The sequence below is a fragment of the Balaenoptera acutorostrata genome, chromosome 18 (assembly GCF_949987535.1).
Source record: "Balaenoptera acutorostrata chromosome 18, mBalAcu1.1, whole genome shotgun sequence".
Lineage (NCBI taxonomy): Eukaryota > Metazoa > Chordata > Mammalia > Artiodactyla > Balaenopteridae > Balaenoptera > Balaenoptera acutorostrata.
In genome coordinates this window covers 55,446,490-55,462,148 of record NC_080081.1, presented here as the reverse complement: position 1 = coordinate 55,462,148, position 15,659 = coordinate 55,446,490, and positions in this window count along the sequence as shown.

Here is a 15,659-nt window from a genome sequence, read left to right as displayed (position 1 = left end):
GGGGTAACCCCCGTGTCTTTCAACTGAGCAAAATCTTCTGTTTTTCAAATGGGGTAACCCAGGTACCTCTTCCTGAAGCTAAGTTCAAGGAAAACCTATTCCTCACAGCAAGGAGTCTATCCACCACAGAATAAAACTTAGGATCAGCAGCTAATAACGGGAGATCCAACACCCAGGAGAGACTCACCTAAATTCTCCTGGACTCACCTAGCAGACAGGGGGGCACAAGGGGCCTCTGCTGGTACCAAAGTTCCAGATCCTCACAGAGTTCAGGCAAAGGAGAGAAGTCTACTCTGCGTCCCTTCGTCATTGCCAAAACTATCTACTGAATAAAAACACACAACTTAAAAGTTGTAAGTTAAGTTTTATTCAGGGACCTTATTGAGGACTATAGCCCAGGAGGCAGTCTCTCAGATTGCTCTGAGGAACTGCTCCAAAGAAGGTCCAGGATATATATAGGGGTATTTTGCTGGGCAAAAAAAAAAAAAAGCAAAACAAAACATGTAGTTGAAATTCAAAAGATGACTGCGAATTAGGAAGAACAGATATCTCAAGTTAATGCTTTTAGTGATTTTCTATGTATGGGAAGATGCAAGAATCTGGGTTCACTGAAATTATTCCATATATATATGCCTGTTAACTATCTAGGGCCAGTTTCCAAAGCACAGAATGCTTCCTATTTTGCTCCATCCTGAATTCCTCTCATGGCACAATGAGGGGTAGGTGACTTGGTGCGTGACTGCAGTGGCTAATGGCTTGATCCTTGTAGAACAGGAATGGCAGGCAACATTCTTTGTTTACACCTCTCTCCCCAGCACCATGGGAGCCTGAAATTCAACAGCTTCACAGCGACAGTAGCTGTGAAAAACAGTAGTTTAGCGGCCACTGTAGGGGACAGAATGGATTTGGAGCTCTCTAAAAGCCCTATCCCTAGAGGGCTGTCACTAGTTGACTTGTCTGATAGCTCACGGAAAAGCTCTATTATCAGGACTTGTCTTCATTTGACCTATTTCAGAGTACACTCTGTGAAAACAGCTTGACATACACAGCATTTGTCAAAAAGAAAAAAAAAATCAGTGGCACAACAAAAGAAAAAATAGGTAAATTGGATTTAAACAAAATTAAACTTTTATGCTTCTTATGACAGCACCAATAAAATGAAAAGACAACACATGCAAAGGGAGAAAATATTGGCAAATTTTATTTCTGATAAGGGGTTTGTGTCTAGAATATGTACAGAACTCATACAATTCAACAATGAAAATAAAAATAGCCCAGTCGAAAATGGAGAAAGGATTTGTACTGACATGTCTCCAAAGAAGATATACAAATGGCCAACAAACACATGAAAAGATGCTCAACATCAATAGCCATTAGGGAAAAACTAATCAAAATCACAATGAGATACTACTTCACACCTGCTGGATTACTATAATCAAAAACAGGGGCTTCCCTGGTGGCGCAGTGGTTGAGAGTCTGCCTGCCAATGCAGGGGACACGGGTTCGAGCCCTGGTCTGGGAAGATCCCACATGCCACGGAGCAGCTGGGCCCGTGAGCCGCAATTGCTGAGCCTGCGCGTCTGGAGCCTGTGCTTGGCAACAAGAGAGGCCGCGATAGTGAGAGGCCCCGCGCACCGCGATGAAGAGTGGCCCCCGCTTGCCACAACTAGAGAAAGCCCTCGCACAGAAATGAAGACCTAACACAGCCATAAATAAATAAATAAATAAATAAACAAAAAAACAAAAAAACAAAAAAAAAACAAAGCAAAACAAAACAAAGTGGGCCGCTCATGCCCCACAGGTCTGGTGCCTCAGGGCCTTCTTGCTGGGACTTTCGCGCTGCAGGGGATGGGCGGTGGTGGCCGGGCGTCTGCCGGGCTGAGGGCTCCTGCTGGGCCCCACTAAAATGTCAGTGGATGGAAAGAAGCAAAGACTCCTCCCTCCCTCCCTCCCTGTTTATAAATCTGTGATTTTCCCCATGAGGACCTTAAATAGCATCTCCAGGAGAGGAGATCTAACCATGTATCTCCTCAGCAAAGTCGCACCCCGGTCAGGAAATGCCTGGAGGCAGCACAGCGATTGCAGTTTCTAGTTTCCGCAGTGAAAGCCCAGGGGTCCGCAGTCCCGGGCGTGGACCTACACCGCCCTGCGGCCTGTTAGGAGCCAGGCCACACAGCGGAGGGCAAGCGGCAGGCGAAGGAACGAAGGTTCCTCTGCTGCACTTCCTCGCTCCCCATGGCTCGCATTACTGCCTAAACCATCCCTGCCCCGCCCCCGTCCGTGGAAAAACTGTCTTGCACAAAACCGGTCCGTAGTGCCAAAAAGGTTGGGGACCGCTGGTGTAGATGTGCAGAGTGCGCCCCTGAAGGGCAGAAAGAGAAGAGAGTGAAGGCCTAGAAAGATGAGAATATTGGAGCACAGATGAGTTCAGTAACTTAACCAGTTCACGAAAGGAGAAAAGGTGGCAGTGGAGAGAAGAGTTCAACTCAGGCGGAGTCCAGAACTATAATTATCATCACAGTGACAAATACTGATGGCGGAGCCAACAACCAGAAGACACAATAGCAATCTTTGATGCATGCCTCGCCTTCAGCTGGAGTACTGGCTGTGTTTAGATGAAGATGACAGGCAGGTGAATTTGCAGTCATAGCTCAAAAAAGTGTGTAGGCCTGGGGTAAGTCCTAGGCAACCTGGAAGTTTCTTATATGCCTGAGGATTGAAGTCTTTGAATGCACACAGATTCTTACATAAAAGTGAAGGAGAACTTGAAGGAAAGATGTCTGGAAATCTAACAAATATGAATAAAAAAAGACTGGAAATTTGTTAAATACATACATACACAAACTACAGCAACAACAAATGGAAAATAACAAGTGCTGGCAAGGATATGGAACAACTAAAACCCTCATTTCCTGCTGGTGGGAATGTAAAATGGTGCAGTTTCTTTGGAAAACAGTTTCGATTCTCAAAAATTTAAACATAGAGTTACCATATATGACTCAACAATTCCACTTCTAGGTATACCCAAGAGAATTGAAAACATACTTCCAGAAAAAAAAATGAAACTGGTACACAAAAGTTCATAGCAGCATTATTCATAACTGACAAAAAGTAGAAAAAAATGCCCATTCACTGATAAATGAATGAAAAATGTCAATATCAATGCAGTGGAGTATTATTTGGCCATAAATAGGAACAGAGTTCTGATACATGCTACAACCTTGATGAACCTTGAAAACATTAAGTGAAAGAAGGGTAGATATAGAAGGGCACATATTGTATGATTCCATTTGCATGAAATATCCAGAATAGGCAAATCCATAGAGACAGAAAGTAGATTAGTGGTTACCTGGGACTGAGGGGCTGGGCATATGGAGGGTTAGGAGGAAATGGATAGTCCCTGGTAATAGGTATGGAATTTCTTTGGGGGGTGATGAAAATGTTTTGGAATTAGTCTTGATTGTTGTACAACTATCTAAATCATTTAGAAATCTAGTTTTTATATCATGACTGTAGTAAAAAACAAGTGAATTGTAAACTTTAAAAAGATGAACTTCATTATATGTGAATTTATATCTCAAAGTTATTTTTTTTTCAATAAAGTTATTTTAAAAAAATACTTTATTTCCTTTTTATTGCTGAATAGTGTTTCAGAGGATATATGTACCATAGTTTGTTTAAACATTCACACATTGAAGGACATTCAGATTTATTTCCAGTTTTTGGCTATCATGAATAAAGCAATGGTTGCTTGATATGAAACAGTACTCATTTTTAAAATACACAACTCATTTTCATGTTGAATCCACCCAATTTCAGGGACATTCAAGCCAAAACAATAGCAATAATAATAATAATAATCAGTTAGCACATGTATTATTTTTATTAATAAAGACTGAAATACTCCATTTTTTATTCCTTTACTTTACTAAAGCTCACATACCTTAAAAGTCAAGATTTATGATATATGCATGCTGTATATTAGAACAGCCATTCTCTGCTTTGTCCAGTATCAAGGCTCATTGTTTTATTTCCTATATGGACTTTTCACATGCTGGAATTTTTAGTGCATTGACTTATTTACTCTTTATTTTCTGTCTCCCCCACTAGAATGTGCACTCCATTATAAGGGAGACCATGTCTCTCTTTTTCACCAGTTCCTAGCATATTGCCAGACATGGAGTCAGGACTCATGAAAGAAGAAATAAACGAATGTGTTTGGTGCTTATTTGCATTTATATGACAAACACCTGCATTTATAGATCGCATCATTTAGTGAGTTATCTATCTGTGAGGGAGAGCTATTATTGCACCATTTTTTTCTGGTTGCCATAGCAACCCGCTGGCCTCCAGAGCTACAAGTTAATTCTGACGCACTTATTTTCCCAGAAGTCCCACAGCATTTTCAATTATGAGATAATGATGCTATTATAAATCACATTTCTCATACTATAAAGGGGCATTGTGGGGTTTTCACTTTATCTTTTATGAAAATGGCAGAGAATTACAAAGGAAACAAATCTGTTCAAACCGATAAATGCTAGGAAAAACAGAACAAAACAGTATGACACACATCTCCTCTCCTAATCCTTTCCTCCAAGCTCTCCACCTTTCCATAAGCATCTGTGAATTTGGTTTAGTTTTCTGTCCAAGTTGTTACAGAAGTTTTGAAAGGTAAATACTACAAAATAAGCTCTAAAGAGTTCTGTTACAGCTTAAATATTTTCTCATTTTCTCCTTGTTGCTTTTTGCTTAAAATGTCATGTGAAAGTAGTAAATGATAATAGTCTTACAAAAATTGAGTTTTGCTCTGAAAAGATCCACTGTAAGGTATTCTCTATCCCTCTCTCCTCACATTTTAGGGACCGGAACTGAGAAAATTTTTATTAAACTGAGTTAGTCATCATAAAATGCTCATTATTTTCAGTTCAATAAGATGGGATTTACCTGGCCCATTCAACCAGCCACAATTGTAGTTTTTAAAAGGCAGAGTCTGGTTTCTAATGGTGGATACCCTAAGGGGATTTTACATGTATTTTATGCTATATTTTCTCTTCTGTAGGTTTTGGTCACATATATTGTACTAGGGAGAGTCAGGCACCCCCCAGTTCCAAGTAGATTCTATAATAAATACTTCACTACACCCTTCCTCTGTGCAGTTCTAATATATAGGGTTGTAATACAAACAGTAAACAGTCTCATAACTTTATCTAAAAGAAGTGATGCTGCAATTAGCTTACCTACTGGGTTTTGACATTATAAAAGCAGTAGCTACTTCAGTATATTCAGCCATCTTCAGTACTATATGATGAGCATATTGTCAGGAGAATAAAGAGAAAGATAAGGAGGGATAATATAGAGTGTAGTGTCAAGACTGCAGATTTTGGTAACTAAACCCCTGAGGTATTTTGATTTACTATTTGTAAGAACATCATTTTAGTCTTCTAGAAATCTCCATGCCTTTTAATTTTTTTTAAATAAGCACTGAATCCTACACAACATTTAGTTCAGATGTCAAACCTTTGAAACAACTAAACCTAGATATCTGCCTACTGAGAAAAATTGAAAATTGTCCGCTCAAATGGCAGGTTTTGTCAAGAAAGGATCAGATGTCCAGCCAGAAACATCTTTCAACGATTGCTTGGTAGAGTCACTGTTTCCCAGGTCTAATTTTCTGCTTTAGAAGTTTGGGTATTCAGTTATTACTATACCTTGATGTGGTTGGGTTTGGGTACTGAATCAGATTAACCAAACCATCAAGAATCAAATGTACAGGGGACTTCCCTGGTGGCGCAGTGGTTAAGAATCTGCCTGCCAATGCAGGGGACATGGGTTTGAGCCCCGGTCCGGGAAGATCCCATATGCTGCGGAGCAACTAAGCCTGTGCGCCACAACTACTGAGCCTGTGTGCCACAACTACTGAGCCTGCGCACCACAACTACCGAAGCCCGCGTGCCTAGAGGCCATGCTCTGCAACAAAGAGAAGCCACCGCAATGAGAAGCCTGTGTACCACAATGAAGAGTAGCCCCTGCTCACCGCAACTAGAGAAAGCCTGCATGCAGCAACGAAGACCCAACACAGCCAAAAGTAAATAATAAATAAATTAATTTAAAAAACGAATCAAATGTACAAAAACCATAATACTGGTATATTAACTTATAATTAGAAAATACAGCTTTCAAATAACTAGATAGATACTGATGATTTCTGACCAGCACATATTCTTTTTTTTTTAATAGTGAATGAAGGATGTTTATTCTTTTTTTAAAAATTTTTATTGGCGTATAGTTGATTTACAATGTTGTGTTACTTTCTGCTGTACAGCAAAGGGAATCAGTTATACATATACATATATCCACTCTTTTTTAGATTCTTTTACAGAGCTTTGAGTAGAGTTCCCTGTGCTATACAGTGAGTCCTTATTAGTTACCTATTTTATATACAGTAGTGTGTATATGTCAATCCCAATCTCCCAATTTATCCCTCCCCAACCCCTTACCCTCTGGTAACCCTAAGTTTGTTTTCTGTTTTGTAGATAAGTTCATTTGTACCCTTTTTTTAGATTCCACGTGTAAGCAATATCACGATATTTGTCTTTGTCTGACTTACTTCACTCAGTATGACAATCTCTAGGTACATCCATGCTGCTGCAAATGGCATTATTTTGTTCTTTTTATTGGCTGAGTGATATTCCATTCTATATATGTACCACTTTTTTTTTTTTTTTTTTTGTACCACATCTTCTTTATCCATTCCTCTGTCGATGGACATTTAGGTTGCTCCCATGTCCTGGTTATTGTAAATAATGCTGCAATGAACATTGGGGTGCATGTATCTTTTCAAATTATGGTTTTCTCCAGATATATGCCCAGGAGTGGGATTGCTGGGTCGTATGGTAATTCTATTTTTAGCTTTTTAGGGAACCTCCATACTGTTCTCCATAGTGGCCACATCAATTTACATTCCCACCAACAGTGTAGGAGGGTTCCCTTTTCTCTACACCCTCTCCAGCATTTATTGTTTGTAGACTTTTTGATGATGGCCATTCTGACTGGTGTGAGGCGATAGCTCATTGTAGTTTTGATTTGCATTTCTCTAATGATTAGTGATGCTGAGCATCTTTTCAGGTGCTTTTTGGCCATCTGTATGTCTTCTTTGGAGAAATGTCTATTTAGTCTTCCACTCACTTTTTGACTGGGTTGTTTGCTTTTTGATATTGAGCTGCATGAGCTGTTTGTATATTTTGGAGATTAATCCCTTGTCAGTTGCTTTGTTTGCAAATATTTTCTCCCGTTCTGTGGGTTGTCTCTTCATTTTGTTTATGGTTCCCTTTGCTGTGCAAAAGCTTTTAAGTTTAATTAGGTCCCATTTGTTTACTTTTGTTTTTATTTTCATGACTCTAGGAGGTGGATCGAAAAAGATCTTGCTGCAATTTATGTCAAAGAGTGTTCTGCCTATGTTTTCCTCTAAGAGTTTTCTGGTATCCGGACTTACATTTAGGTCTTTAACCCACCAAATGGACAGTTTCTTTGGATAGAGCTGGATCTATAATACCCATGATGGCATGGCTAAGTCTTTCCTAGGCTTCTGTACTGGTACTACTCCCCCATCCCTCTGGTTCCCATATACTTTCCTTTACCATTTTTCCTTCACTTCATTTCTATAGCTACATCATTTACTAAATCAGACTAATAGTAAAGTTGTGGAGTGGGACCTACTTTGCCTCTTTAAGATTACATATCTTCTCTGATTATTTTCTTTGCAATTTAAGTTTTTGTGGGGCATGTATACATATACCAATTTCCAATTTTTTTTGTGTTTTGGGGGTGGAGGAACCTGTGTGTTTTTTTGGCCTCCATGCACTACTAAGTCTTTAACCTATCATCAGCATATCATTAACCATGTATCAGTGATTTGGTCACCTTAGTATTATTAATTTTTGTGAAATGTTACTATGTAGAGGGCACAGGGAAGGACATCTTTTATGATTATGTATATGATGAATTTCATAAATTTGGAGATGGATCAACTATGTGATTTTAGGTATAAGTTTAGTGAAATATTGAACATAATCCATCCTGTTTTTCCCATGGTTGGAATATATAAATATTGAAGGATTAATTACTATGTTCAGCTCAATTTAAAGTGGAAAATCTAAAACACAATCTTGGTAGAAAAGTGTAAAGCAAAATTATTCTTTGTGTAGAAATGTAGTAATTGTACAAATTTGTGCAAAATTTATCTTCAGATATTTAGTCTCATTAAATGAAATAATATATGATAGCTTATGATAAAATGTTTAATATGAAGTAGATGATCAAAAATATTAATGCCTCATAATATTATGGAGAAAATTTTCAACATAAAATAACAGGTATCAGTCATACCAACAACCAAGAAAATCACAACTTGAATAAGAAAAGACAATCAACTGATTCACCACAGATAAATCAGGTGTTAGAATTATCTCAGAGTTTAAAGCAAGTATCTAAAAAATGCTCTAATAACGTGTTACAAATTCTCTTGAAATAACTGAATATCAGAAAATATCAGTAAAGAAAATGAAGTTATTTTTTTAAAGTGCAAATTATAAAGTTGGAAAATATCATAGCTACTCTACTGGATGGGCCAAATAGTAGAGTGGAGATGACAGAGGATAGAATCAGTGTCCTTCAGGACATGTCAATAGAATTTACCCAATCTGAAAAACAGAGAGGAAAATAGACTAGGAAAAAAATGAACAGGGCCTCAAGGGCCTGTGGGACAATAACAAAATATCTAACATTTGTATCATGAAAGTCCCGTAAAGGGAGGAAGAGAATGGAACTGAAAGAATATTGGAAGAAATAATTGCTGAAAACTTCCCAAATTTGTTAAAAGACACAAACCTACAGATTCAAGAATCTGAGCAAACCGCAAATGATAAAAACCTAAAGAAATCCCTTCTAATTAAGCTTAACACCATAATTAAGCTTCTTGAAACCAAAGACAAAGAAAAAACCTTGAAAGAAGCCAGAGGAAAGTGACAAATTACCTGTAGGACAACATCAATTTGAATAACAGAGGATATCTCATCTAAAACCAGGGCGAGCAGAAGGAAGTGGCACAAAATTTGTGTGTGTGTGTGGTTTTTGTTTTTTGGGTTTTTTGGTGGGGGGGGGATGTAAATAACAGAAATTTATTTTCTCAAGGTGCCAGCAAAATTGGTTTCTGGTGATGCCCCTCTCCTTGGCTTGGAGATGGTGACCTTCTAACTGTGTCCTCACATGATCTTTTTTCTCTTTTGCTCTCTGTTCCTCTTCTTTTTGTTTTTAAATTGAAGTATAACTGACCTACACCACTGTTAGTTCCAGATGCACAGCATAGTGATTCAATATTTGTATAAATCACAAAATGATCACCATGATAAGTCTAGATATTATCTGTCATCATACAAAGTTATTACAATATTATTGATCATATTCCCTGATCATATTCCCTATGCTTTACATTTCATCCCCATTACTCACTTATTTCATGACTTCTCTATCTCTTCCCTTTGAGCCTATGTGTGTCCTTACATCAGAAGAGTCTCTTATAGGCAGCATATAATTGGTTCTTGTTTTGTTTTGTTTTGATCCTTTTGACTGGTGACTTCAATCCATTTACATTTAGAGTAATTGTTGATACCTAGGGATTTACTGATGCCATCTTATTAATTGCTTTTTGGGCCTTTTGTAATTCCATTGTTTCCTCCTACCTTTGTAAATTGGTGATTTTCCATGGTGGCATGCTCTGTTTCCTCTTAATCTTTTGTGAATCCACTCTAGGTTTTTGCTTTGTGGTTATCATAAGATTTCCATAAAACTTCTGATAGATAAAACAGTTTATTTTAAGCTGATAGAAAATTAAATTCAATCACATATAAAAGCTCCACACTTTTGCCCTGGCCTTTTATATTTTTGATGTTATACTTTACCACTTTTTTCAATTGTATATCCATTAACAAATATAGTAGCTATAGTTATTTTATTACTCTGTTCCTTTAACCTTTATACTATAGTTAAGGGGTTAATACACGATCCTATTACAGAATTAGAGTTTTCTAAATATGATTGTATATATACCCTTACCAGTGTGTTAGATACTTTTGTATGTTTTCATTTCACTAATTAGCATCTTTCCCTTTCTGCTTGAAGTACTCCATGTAGCATCTATTGCAAGGCAGGTCTGGTGGTGGTGAAGTCCCTCAGCTTTTGTATGTCCAGGAAAGTCTTTACTTCTCCTTCATAACTTTGCTGGATAGAGTATTCTTGGCTGGCATTTTTTTCCCCATCAATATTCTGAATATGTCATTCCACTCTCTCTTGGCCTATACAGTTTTTCCTGAGAAATCTGCTGGCTGACTAATGGGGTTCATTTTTAGGTTATGATCTTTTTTATCCTGGTTTCTTTTTAGAATTCTGTCACTATCTTTGATTTTTGACAGTTTCATTATAATGTGTCTTGGAGAAGGTTGTTTTGCATTGAGATGATAGGATGATCTCATGAACTTGGATGTCCAATTCTCTACCCAGGATTGAGACATTCTCAGCTATTATTTCTTTAAATAAACTTTCTGACCACTTCTCCCACTCTTCTCCTTCCAGAACCCTCATTATTCTAATATTTGTACATTTGATCGCGTCCCATATATCACATAGGCTTTCTTTGGTCTTTTTCATTCTTTATTCTTTGTTTTCCACTGATTGTCTTGTTTCAAAGTTCCTGTCCTCTAGATCATTTATTCTGTTTTCCATTTGGTCTACTCTGCTGTGGATACTCTGTTGTGTTTTTTGCTGTATTCATTTGTTGTTTTTTTTCAGCTCCAGGATTTTTGTTTGGTTCTTTTTTATTATTTATATTTCTGTTAAATATCTCATTTTGTTCATGTATTATTTTACTCATTTCATTGAATTGTCTACTTGTGTTTTCTTTTAGCCCCTTGCATTTCCTCAAAACAACTGCTTTGAATTCTTTATCAGCTAGATCACAAAATTCTGTGCCTTTGAGTTTGGTTATTGGAGGATTGTTATCTTTTTTTCATGACATGTTTCCTTGATTCTTCATGTTCCTTGGAGTTTTGCATTGCTGCTTTCTCATTTGAAGTAGCAGAAAGCTCTTCAAATCTTTACTAGTTGCCTTCAGGTGGGATACTGTTTGTTGGCCCTGTTATATCAGAGATTTTCTCTGACCTTTTATGGATACACCTGCTTTGCACGTCTTGCTCTCTCTCATGGTAGGACTCTTAGGCCTTTTTTGTCTTCTCCCGTTTTTTGTTTTTTGCCTCACCACACAGCTTGAAGGATCTTAGCTCCCCGACCAGGGATTGAACCCCAGCCCATGGCAGTGAAAGCCTAGAGTCCTAACCACTGGACCGCCATTCTCCCGGTATTTATAACTCACCAGGCTGGCTGCTGAAAACTTCTCTTTTGTTTTCTAAAAGGTGGAGCTACAGCTCAAGTTTGTGGCTTCTTCCTTGCCCACAGACCCTGGTCTATTTTTTGGACAACGACTCTGCCAGACCGAGCTCATTCTCACTGCTGCATTCAGGAGTGCACCCAAGGAGCCAGCCACAGACTTGGGCGAGGTGTGGGTTTAGCACACAGGGCATTGGTGGTGCCCTTGGGCCTAGTGGGGGAATCCTAGGGTGAGGTACTCCCAGAGGGTCTTGGGTGGAATTCCTACAGAAATCCTGGGGGCAGTCATCAGGAACTGTGTTCCTTTAATGCCTTTTGATATTCTTTATCTTTCCTGATCTCCCTCCCCCCAGTTATGGACACCCCACCTCAGTACTCTGCGTGCTACTGGAGAGAAACGGGTTTCTCCAGCAGCATCCCATACAGCTGGAGAAGCTGAGCACTCAAACATCACTTTTTTCTCTCCGCTATGGGAGAGGTCGCTGCTGGCTAGTTCTGCAGTGTTACCTGGTGGGAGTGGTGGCACTGGCAAAGTTCCTCTTACCATCTCCTATGTGTCCAAACTCGTATGTGTTTATATTTTTTTGCTGCAACTATGTGCTGGAATCTCCCTTTGGGAAGGTTCACTTCTACAAAGTCTCTGTTGTCTCTGGGTTTCTGCCCAAGTCAGCACTCTCTAGGTTTTCCCAACTGCAGCCTAGAAGGGGTTAAGCAGGTTCACCGACTCTTGCTGTTTCTGCAGCCCATACTGAGGACTGTCTGCCTATCACCAGAGGCACAGGTGAGCAAGACTCCTACCATGTCCCTTGGCAGATGGTGCTGGATCCCTCAATTTGCACAGAGGAACTTTTGTTAATGGATGGATGTTTAACTAGTTGTTAAAAAGGACAAACAAGAGAGATGTCTTACGCCACCGTGATGCTGATGTCACTCCCCATATAAACTTTAGAATCAGTTTGTTGTTATCCATAAAATAACTTTCCAGGATATTGGTTGGAATTGCTTGAATCTATAGATCAAATTGGGAAGAAGCATTGTTACTTTTATTTTAAAAGAGTATTTACAAATTATGAAGAATTTGAGTCACTCAATAACACTGAGCAGCTCCAGGATACAGATTATAAGGTTCTTTAGGAGTTGAATGAATTCTATACAGTATAAACTATAAACCAATATTTAAAGTATTGTCTCAGCTCTACTTCTTTTTTTTAAAATTTTTATTGGAGTATAGTTGATTTACAATGTTGTATTACTTTCTGCTGTACAGCAAAGTGAATCAGTTATCCATATACATATATCCACTCTTTTTTAGATTCTTTTCCCTTATAGGTCCTTGCAGAGTATTAAGTAGAGTTCCCTGTGCTATACAGTAGGTCCTTATTAATTATCTATTTTATATACAGTAGTGTGTATATGTCAATCCCAATCTCCCAATTTATCCCTCTCCCCACTCCCCCCCCCAGTAACCATAAGATTGTTTCCCACATCTATAACTCTATTTCTGTTTTGTAAATAAGTTCATTTGTACAATTTTTTTTAGATTCCACATATAAGCGATATCATATGATATTTGTCCTTCTCTGTCTGACTTACTTCACTCAGTATCACAATCTCTAGGTCCATCCATGTTGCTACAAATGGCCCAGTTCTACTTCTCTGCTTCACTTCTTATTCTTGTTTTTCTTTGGCTTAACTGAATAAGCATCAACGGATGATCTAATAAGAGTAGTCTACTGTGTAGTTTTATGGAAATGACAGTGATAAATAAAACACAGTCCTTACCTTCAGGAGCTTCCAATTGAGTTCCTATGAAAATAATTAACTGTACAACAATGTGGCATGATGAATGTAGCAACTGTTCTGGGGAATGTTTTGGAGTGAGTAAGACAAAGTTTATTATTTGAGGCATTTCTCAGAGAGGAAATATGTGCCAGAGAAGACTAGCTGAAACTATTTTAAGCCTAGTGGAATTATGTGGATGAGAGATATTTTCATTAACTTTTTATTTTGATAAATTTCATGCATACAGAAAAGCTTAAAGAGTATTCCAGTGAACATTATATATGCCACACATAGGTTTAATGATTATTAAAATTTTGCTACATCTGCCTTCTTTCTTTCCCCTTTCTCTCTCACATATGTATCTGTGTATATATATGCCTATATGTGTGTTTGTGTGTTTGTTTGTTTTGTCCAATTTGGGATCCAACTAGGATTCAAACATTCCATTTGATTGCATGCTTTTGTTTTCTAGATTAATCCCTCTAACTTTTTTCCATATGACATTGATTTATTTTATTTATTTTTATTTTTATTTTTTAATTGAAGTATAGTTGATTTACAGTGTTGTGTTAATTACTGCTGTACAGCAAAGTGATTCAGTTATATATATATATATATATATATATATATATATATATATATTCTTTTCCATTATGGTTTATCATAGGATATTGAATATCGTTCTCTTTATCCATTCTATATATAATAGCTTACATCTGCTAACCCCAGCCTCCCACTCCATCCCTCCCCCAACACCCTCTCCCTTGGCAACCACAAGTTTGTTCTCTATGTCCGTGATTCTGTTTCTGTTTCAAAGATAGGTCCATTTGTGTCATATTTTAGATTCCACATATAAGTGATATCATATGGTATTTGTCTTTCTCTTTCTGACGTACTTCATTTAGTATGATAATCTCTAGTTGCATCCATGTTGCTGCAAAGGGCATTTTTTCATTGTTTTTTTTATGGCTGAGTAGTATTCCATCATATATAGGTACCACATCTTCTTTATCCATTCATCTGTTGATGGACATTTAGGTTGTTTCCATACCTTGGCTATTGTGAATAATGCTGCTATGAACATAGGGGTGCATGTATCTTTTTGAATTATAGTTTTGTCTGCATATTGCCCAGGAGGGGATTGCTGGATCATATGGTAATTCTATTTTTAGTTTTCTGAGGAACCTTTATACTGTTTTCCAAGTGGCTACACCAACTTACATTCCCACTAACAGTGTAGGAGGGTTCCCTTTTCTCCACATCCTCTCCAGCGTTTATTTGTAGACTTTTTAATAATGGCCATTCTGAGTGATGTGAGGTGGTACCTCATTGTAGTTTTGATTCGTATTTCTCTATGACATTGATTTTTGAACAATCCAGCAAAGTTGTTTTGTAGAGCAATTTACATTCTGGATTTGTCTGGCTGCTTCCGTAGAGTGTTGGTAACTGTATGTTTAATTTTGTGTGTCAACTTGAGTGGATCACAAGGTGCCTGAATATTTGGCCTGGATATTTTTTCTGGGTGTGTCTGTGAGGATGTTTCTAGAGGAGATTAGCATTTGAATTGATAGACAGTAAAGCACATTGCCCACCCCACTATAGGTGGGAATCATCCAATCCACTGAAGGCCAGAATAGAACAAAAGGGCAGAGGAAGAGAGAATTCACTCTCTCTGCCTGAATGAATTGAGACATCAGTCCTCTCCCACCCGCTGGCTGGGATCTGTACCATCAGTGCTTCTTTCTCAAGCCTTAGGACTCAGACTTGAACTACACCACTAGCTTTCCTGGCTATTTAGCTTACAGACAGCAGATCACGGGACTTCTCAGCCTCTATATTCATATAAGTCAACTCCTTGTAATAAATCTATCTATCTATTCTTCTTTTTTTTTAAATTAATTAATTAATTTATTTATTTTTGGCTACATTGGTCTTTGTTGCTGCACGCGGGCTTTCTCTAGTTGTGGTGAGCGGGGGTTACTCTTCGTTGCAGTGTGCAGGCTTCTCATTGCCGTGGCTTCTCTTGCTGTGGAGCACAGGCTCTAGGCGCACGGGCTTCAGCAGTTGTGGCTCGCAGGCTCTAGAGCACAGGCTCAGTAGTTGTGGTGCACAGGCTTAGTTGCTCCGCAGCATATGGGATCTTCCCGGACCGGGTCTCAAACCCATGTCCCCTGCATTGGCAGGCGTATTCTTAACCACTGCGCCACCAGGGAAGTCCCCTATCTATCTATTCTTCTAACAAAGGGTATGACAGTGGCAGTGGGATGTCTCTTCCAAGATCAGGTTATGGAAAAAACTGTGACGTGGGCTCCATCTCTCTCTCTCTGCTTTCATGCTGGGATAGTGTGGTATGGGGAGAATCTGAGGCCCTCATTCCAACAATATTTAAGAAACTGAAGCCTGATAACAATTTTGTGAAAGAGCTTGTGAACAGGTTC